Raw genomic sequence first — 8,681 nt, forward strand, 5'->3', positions numbered from 1 at the left:
ACTCTCTTGCATTTTCAATGATCTGGTGGATGCTGGAAATTTGATCTCTGGTTCCTCTGCCTTTGCTAAATTCAGCTTGAACATCTGCAAGTTCATGGTTCACGTACTGTTGAAACCTGGCTTGGAGAATTTTGAGCATTACTTTGCTAGCGTGTGAGATGAAGGCAATTGTGCAATAGTTTGAGCATTCTTTGGCATTGCCTTTCTTGGGGACTGAAATGAAAACAGACCTTTTCAAGTCCTGTGGCCACTGCTGAGTTTTCCAAATTTGCTGGCATATTGAGTGTAGCAGTTTCACAGCATCATCTTTTAGGATATGAAAAAGCTCAACTGGAATTCCATCACCTCCACTAGCTTTGTTGGTAGTGATGCTTCCTAAGTCCTACTTGACTTTGCATTCCAGGATGTCTGGCCCTAGGTGAGTGATCACACCATCGTGATTATCTGGGTTGCGAGAATCTTTTTTGTATAGTTCTTCTGGGTATTCTTGCCACCTCTTCTTAATATCTTCTGCTTCTGTTAGGTCCATACCATTTCTGTCTTTTATTGTGCCCATCTTTGCTTGAAAAGTTACCTTGGTATCTCTAATTTTCTTGAAGATATCTCTAGTCTTTCCCATTCTATTGTTTTCCTCTTTTTTTTTTTTTTTGTTTTCCTCTATTTTTTTTTGCATTGATCACTGAGGAAGGCTTTCTTATCTCTCCTTGCTATTCTTTGGAACTTTACATTCAAATGGGTATATCTTTCCTTTTTGCCTTTGCCTCTTGCTTCTCTTCTTTTATGTATATATATATATATATATATATATATACACGTAAAACAAATTTAAAAATCCTTTCAAGGCTTTATACTTGCCTATAACAGCTTGGATGCAGTAGCCACTTGTCACATGTGTACTTGAACAATTGAGCATTTGAAATGTGTTAGTTTGATTGTAGATGTGCTACGCATATAAAATACCCATGTTTTCAAAGACTTAGTAGGAAAGATAAAATGTAAGAATGTTATTCATATTTAATTGTATATGTATATACAATATGTACATATGTATTGAATACATATATAATATATACATAATATACAATAATATATATAGTATACATATAATTATATACATAATATACATATGTATTGAAATGATATTTTACATATGGTGGGTCAAATAAAATACATTATTAAAATTAATTTCATTTGTTTCTTTTTACTTTCTAAAATATGGTTGCTAGAAGATTTACATATTTGGCTCATGTCATCTTGCCATTGAATCCATAGGCCCCATATGATCTGGGCCCTGCTTCCTCTCTGACCTCATCTCGTACTTGTTTCCTCTCCCTTACTCACACTACTGCAGCCACACTGATCTCTTTGCCTGAACAGGCAGGATCTCCTTGGTTTGTACTCACTAATCTGCCTGCCGCGCTGCTTCTCCGTGTCCTGTGACACTGCCTTGTTTCCTTGTTGCCTTCCTTCCTGATCTCTATAACACCTCTTCCCCTGCATTCTCCATTCCCCTTAACCTGCTTTCTTTTTCTTTGTGGTATTTATCACTGCTGACTTGTTTTTGTTTTGTTCCATTTGTCTTCCTCTGTCCCAAGCACCTAGTGTAATGCTTATATAGTATAGACATTTGGTAACAGTTTGTAGCATGGATGTCTATAGACTGAAAATAATTATGTTAAGTTGAATCTCTGCAGTAAGGATCAAGTTTCCTAAATATATAAAGGGTAAAAATTATTAGAGTAAAATAAACTTTAATTATAACTGCATGAAATTCCCTGCATAAGGAAATAGATATGTTATTCAATGATATAAGGTGGCTATTTTATTCCCTTCAAGGAATTAAGGTCAAATAACTTTATACTAATCAATTTTTATATAGTTGTATAATTAGTAAGAAGGAGAGTTAAGAGATACTTAGGAAATGTTCAAGAAAGTAAACAAACTACACAGACCAAGACTTACTTAAGGGTCAGAATTTTTTTTTGTCCAATAGATAATATCAAGTTTCTCAAAGGAATTTTCCAAATTCTTTATTAGTCTGGCATTTTTATTGTATCCTTGATAATATAGTAAAATGGGTTATGTCAAGGAGCTTAGAAATTTTTTTGAATACACTGAAATTTTTCTTGTGCTAGCAAATATAACAAAACTTGATCTGTTTTAAATAAACTTTGAAGGCAACCATTGCTTTTATTTAAAGTTAAAACCATGAAACAGAAAAAGGAACCAAAGAAAGGAAAAATGAGCAAGGTATGTGACAACTTGAGTTGTGAAATTTCCACAAGCAAAGCTGACGAATCAGGGCTAGCAATGAAGGCCTTTAACTAAGACGTTTGAAGTGTATCTTCAGTGAGTTTTTTGTTCTTGTTTTTGTTTGTTTCCTCAATGACTTTTGAATATCATTTTGTACTTGTTTAGCATTACTGTGTATTTTATGTCAACACTCTCAGCTACCCGAGGTTACAAAACTGTACTTTCATAGTGGCTATCCTTCACTTGAGTGCTAAACAAATGTCAAGAAAGTTTACAGAGATTATCTAGTTAATTCTCTCAGGAGATGTAATTTTATTACTCTCATTATTCAAATTAGGAGACAGAGGCTTTCCAAAGAGTCCTGTTTTCTCAGAGTTGACCATCTAGGGTGACGGGAATAATAGCAGATAGACTATAAGGTACTAAATGCTTCAATAAGGGGTGCAGAAAAAGGGTTGCCTTTGGAGTTGGAATGAGGAAGGCCTCCAGGGAACAGGATGCTTGCTCTGGATTTGAAAGTTAAGGAGGAGTCTGCATGATGAAGAGTGGAGGATATTGCAGCATATGCAAAGACATTGAAATCTGAAATGATGTGTGCATTAGTGAGAACTTCTCTAGAAGCCTTTGATTTATTCATCACATACCACACTTTCTGTATTTCTGTATTTAAAGATCTGACTTGGGCAATGACATCACTTGATCGAGCTGTTATCAAGGTCTAGAGTGCCGTCAGGGCTTGTTTGGATTGGCATGTGGGGTTAGAACTTCATGCCCTCGACTTGGGTTTTAACCTCACAGGCATCCTGGGGGCAGGTTCCACACTGAATAGCAGAGTGGCTAAGAAAACAAATTCTTTGCCAGACAACCTGGGTTTAAATCTCAGCTCTGCCACTGGATATGTGTTACCAAGCATTTTTATGCCCTAGTATCTTCATTTGGCAAATGAGAACAATAATGATAGAACCTCCTTCATCATAGGATTGTTATAAGGATAAAAGGAGTTAATAGATAAAAAGCTCTGAGAATAATGCCTGGTACATAGGAAGCTCTATATAAGTACTAAGTACTATTAATAGTGTTACTTGAGACTGGTATTTAAACAGAAAGGCTGCTTTTGTTCATTTAGAATGAACTTTGTTCCTTACTAATGATGCTGAGTCTTCCAGCTCCTTTTTTTTTTTTTTTTTTTGGTAGGTATTAAGATTCCTGAGATACTAACTTTTGAATCAGAAAGTTTTTGGCTGGGAATTGGTGTAGAATATTTATTCTAGGCACTGGTAGAGGCCAGTGAGATATCCCTACACCACAGCAAAAAAAAAAAAAAAAAAAATCTCTGGGTTACATGTCTCAGAATTATTATCTTAACTCTTGTGTTTCTGTCTGCCCAGCCAGATATTGCTAGTGGGTTCAGAGTCAGAAAGAGATAGAACTTGGAAAGAATCCCTGAAGTGCTAGTTTTTAAGCCCGGAACTTTTTAATAAGACACCCAGGGTGACTTATTTGAGGCACTCCTGTCTGCTCTACAACTTCCCCTGGGTAAAATGTGGCTGGGGTTTCCCTAACTTGGAAGAACTTTGTAATGATCAAGGAACTACAGATATTGCTCATTGTCCTTGATAGATTAGAGAAAGGCAAAGCTTTATTACAGAACTCTTGAGCCTTCTTTAGAACCCTCAGCTAAGTAGAAGTGGCTCAGGACTTCACTTGGAGCTCTTCAAAGACATGTTTCAGCTTAGCTGAATTTATCAGTTCTAATAGTTTTGGGGGTGAATTCTTAGGGTTTTCTCTCTATATAATATCATATCACCAACAAATAGAGACAGTTTTACTTCTTCCTTTCTGATTTGGATGCCTTTTATGTCTTTTTGTTCACTAATTGCTCTGGGTTAATGAAAGTGTCATGAGTGGGCATCGTTGTTTTTTTCCTGATCTCAGAGGAAGAACTTTGTTTCTTACCACTGAGCATGATGCTAGCTGTGGGCTTGTCATATATGACCTTTCTTATATTGAGAAACATTCTCTCTGTGCCCAGTTCGTTGGGAGTTTTTGTTATGAATGGATTTTGAATTTTGTTCAGTGGTTTTCATGGATCTGTTGAGATGATCATACAGTTTTTAACTTTCATTTATGTGGTGTATCATATTAATCTTCTTTGACTGTTGTTGAAGTGGTGTGCTTCTGGCCACATCTTGCCTGTTCTACATATCTATATATAATTTTATATATTTGAATGAAATCTTTCACACATATGGATGCTGGGTGCACATAATTATTATAATACTCGGCAAGGTTAAAGAGGCAGCCAGAGAAGGCCTGATCCTCAGAAAGTTGTGGAGTTGGTTCGGAGAACACAGTTCCTTTAGGAGCAAAACAGATGGATAACAACAAAGGAATTTACTCAATATGTATCATTAAAATAAATTCACCTTGGGAGGCTGAGAGTAGTTGATAGTCATGCTCTCATGTTTTGTTTCCAAACTTGAGTCAGCTTTTCAACCCAGAAACCACTGACTGAAGAAATGGACTGAGCAAGACACCAGTCCTGTCCCCAGAAGGACACGCAACACATGTTAAATACACATGGTAATGATTCCCCTAGCCCTTCCCCAAAGGTACTTGCCTCGAGGTACTTGAGTAATTGCACTGGGGATAAAGGTAAGAATACCCAAATATTTGTTGGACACGAGGTCTGAATTGACAATGATACCTGGGATCCAAAGTACCTTGTATAATGGGGGGGGGGGGGGGGCGATGTGTGTGCCAACAAGCTAATGAATGGAGTCCTGGCCAAGATTTGGCTTGCAGGGGGTCAGCAATGTCATTTGTTTAGCCTCTGAATATTTTATTAGAGAATATTCAGTACTTCATAAAATCCCTCACATTTTGTCCCTGACCCATAGTATAAAAGAATCGTTATAATGGGGGAAATGAGAAGAAAGTTAAAAAAAGCCCAAGTAGGTAGGAATTTCCAAAACTGCCTCTATCACTCAGGCAAATAAATAAAAAATAATATCTTACCATGGGGTAGTGGTGGAGGGGTGGTGGTGATGGAGAAAATATTAAGTACCTAAAAGCTCATTGATGCCCATCATCTGGGTTGAGAAAGAACTGTTGGCTACAACTGCACTAAGTCACAGGCTCAGCTGCAGTTGAAGTGCCAAATGTGGTATCCTTTCCATTGCAAATAAACATAGTCTCGAGTCCATAGTAGGCAGACATTGGTTGGGTAGATGCATAATTTCCATCTCTGTTAGGAAAGTAAAAGATCAGAAACTGTGTATTCACAGGGAAAAGATGATAGTATACCTTTTTGATTTTACCTCATAGCTGTTTAAACTTTCTTGTCTTTTGTCATCCTATAATTTGAAGAGGATGCCACAGAGAACGTCACTTTAATACATTATGTCAATGATAATGTTTTTATTAGACCCTATGAGCAAGAAGTTGCTAGCACATTGGACACTTTGATGAGATACACATGCTCCCTAAAGAGTAGGAGACATATCCTAGGAGAGATACCCTAAGATTAAAGGGCCTTCTCACATCAGTAACATTTTTAGAATTCCATTGGTCAGTGAGATTCCAGGATGTAACTGAGTAAAGGACAAATGATTGCAGCCTGAGCTTCCCAAACATGAAGAAGGAAGCATAATATCTAGGAGGCCTCTTCGGATCTTGGAGGCAGTATATTCCCCCTGGAATATATTTAGGTATTTCCACACAGTGGCATGAAAGGGTGCCAGCTGTGAGCAGAAAAGGGCTCTGCAGTCATATAGCCTGGGAGGTTCAAAGGTTCTGGAGACTTCAATTGAAGGAAAGCTGGAGTTTATGGCAAGCACCAATAGGAAATCACAACTGAGCCCTTGGGGGTTTTAGAGTAAGGCCATGTCATCTTCACTGGAGTATTACACATTGCATGAAAAGTGAAAATAGTTCGTTTTATGAGATGATGTGTGAGAGAGAAAGTATCTGACCATGGGGCAAAATCTTCATGTGGTTACAACTGGCAGTCTTGAGTTGGGGTTCTTTCAGACCCATCAAGTCATAACTTAGAGCAGGTGTGCAGTAATCCATGGTAAGATGGGACTGGTCCATCCAGGGTTGATTAAGAGCAGGACCTGAGGGCTCATGGGAATTGCATGAGCAGGCAGCATGGACCCCATGCCATCCGTCACTGCTGTTCTCTCTCAGGTCGTGCCTACAGGTGTATGGGCCATCCCTTACAACCAGTTGTAAAAAGGAGGAAAAACCCAGACTTGTTCATAGACTAGCTGCTTCTGTGGGTTCAAGCTGAAAATAGATGGCATTTAAAGTCAAATAGGGAAAATCTTTACAATGGGCAGAGATTCAAGTGGTGACCTAGTCTACCCCTGTGTGTGGAAAGAGAAATGGCATGAATTTAGAATATATGTGGACTCTTGAGCAGTGAAAAATGACTTGACTGTTAAGGGGTTTGTGGAGACAAAGATTGGAAGATCAAGCGAAAGGGGTAGAGGCATGTGGCATATGGGAGCGGGCATGAAGTGCAGGCATCTTCATATCACATGTTAATATCACCCCAGTGCTGGCACAGTGGGTTTATGAGTAGAAGGTCTATGGGGGCAGGGATGAAAGCCATGACTGGGCTCAATAATATGGACTTCTATTCATTTAAGTTGTTCTAGTGTTTCTGCTTTTGCCTGAAGTTCAACTCGTCAGAAACAGACTAACAGTGAGCTCCTGCTACAGCACCTTGAAGAGACCAAGCTGGCACTTGATGACAACTTGATTACGCTTGACACAGTAGCAGATGTATTCCAGGTATGAGATTGTCTTTCTTGCTCACACCACCACAATGTGAGGATTTCATTTATTGGCATGGCATCTTACATACTTTCATGTTACAGTAGGGGACTGACTTTATAGCTGAGGTATGGTAGTGAGCCAATAGTCAGGTCGTCTCTGGTCTTAATTCATACCCAATCACCCAGAAGCTTCCTCAATGATGAGTATTGGAATGGTCTGTTAAAGACATATGTGCTCTTTCTTCAGTCGTGTCTGACTCTCTTGCAACCCTGTGGACTGTAGCCCATCAGGCTCCTCTGTCTGTGGGATTCTCCAAGCAAGGACATTGGAGTGGATTGCCATTTCCTCCTCCAGGGGATCCTCCCAACCCAGGGATTGAACCCACGACTCCTGCATTGGCAGGCATCTGCTCTCTACTGCTGAACCACCCAGAAAGCCTGTTAAAGGGACAACTGTAGCATTAGCTTAGCAGTGTGGAGGTAGTATTTTTGAGGATGGGATATCATCCAGGATATAGCATATACTTTGAATTCAGATTTATATGGTGCTATGTTTGTGATAAAATAATACATGGGTGTGGGAACCAATAGGCAGAAGCAGGAGTGGCCCTACTTACCAGTGTTCCTCTTGTGTCCCTCTTGGAATTTGTGCTTCCCATCTGAGTAATTCCTGTTGAATTATAAGCTGCAGTTATCACTTAGCCCCTCCCTTTGGGTTCGTTATATCAAGAGACCAGCAGACAAGGAGGCACCATCCCAATAGAAGTAACTGACCCTGATGCCTCTTTAATAAAGAACGTGCACCCCCAGTTGGTGGAAGTACAGGCAGTAGACACTGTCAGCTCCTTCAGGAATTCTCAGCTGCAGAGCCTCCGTGCCCAGTCATGCCCCTTCTTGGAGTGGTCATTGAACACTTACTGACTTAGCAGTCAGCTTCACCTAGGAATCCTGAAGATTCCTGTGGGGTCAGTTATGTCCACAGGCACTCCTTAGAAAACCTCCTGTATGCTAAACTCAAGAGTTTACTTCCTGTGGGAACCCAACCTGTGATGAGTTGCCTTTAAGGTTCTCAGCTTTTATAGTTTAAATGAACTAATACAGAGGAAGAGTATGGGATTACTATTAGGGGCAACTAATACGATCTCTGGGGAGCCTCAGAGTTATTGAAAAAAAATATTTAGCTCTTCAAAGTAAAAGATGTTTGTTACCAATGAGAACAAACTGTTTTTGAAATGAATATATGAGAGCACTTTGAAAATAGGTATTTGTCCATTGTTATGAGTTTACTACTGAAAACATCACTGTAAAAACCCTCATACTTAACAAATGGAATTTTCTATCCTGTTTACCAATTTTTTAATTAACTGTCTGCCTAGTGGTAAGCATTGAAATTTCCCTTGTATCTGAATTTTTTCTAAATTATTGCCTAGTGATCAAAGGCAGTCTTTCATGTTTTGAAACTTATCTACAATTCATTGTCACCCCTTTTCTCATTTCTTGATACCAAATTAGGGATTTTCTTAAACTACTATTTTCTACAAAATATTTGTACTATGTCTTAGTTGTGGCATTTGGGATCCTTAGTTGCAGCATGTGGGATCTGGTTCCCTGACCAGGGATGGAACCCAGGCCCCCTGCATTGGT

This window comes from Muntiacus reevesi, chromosome 6 (assembly GCF_963930625.1).
Source record: "Muntiacus reevesi chromosome 6, mMunRee1.1, whole genome shotgun sequence".
Lineage (NCBI taxonomy): Eukaryota > Metazoa > Chordata > Mammalia > Artiodactyla > Cervidae > Muntiacus > Muntiacus reevesi.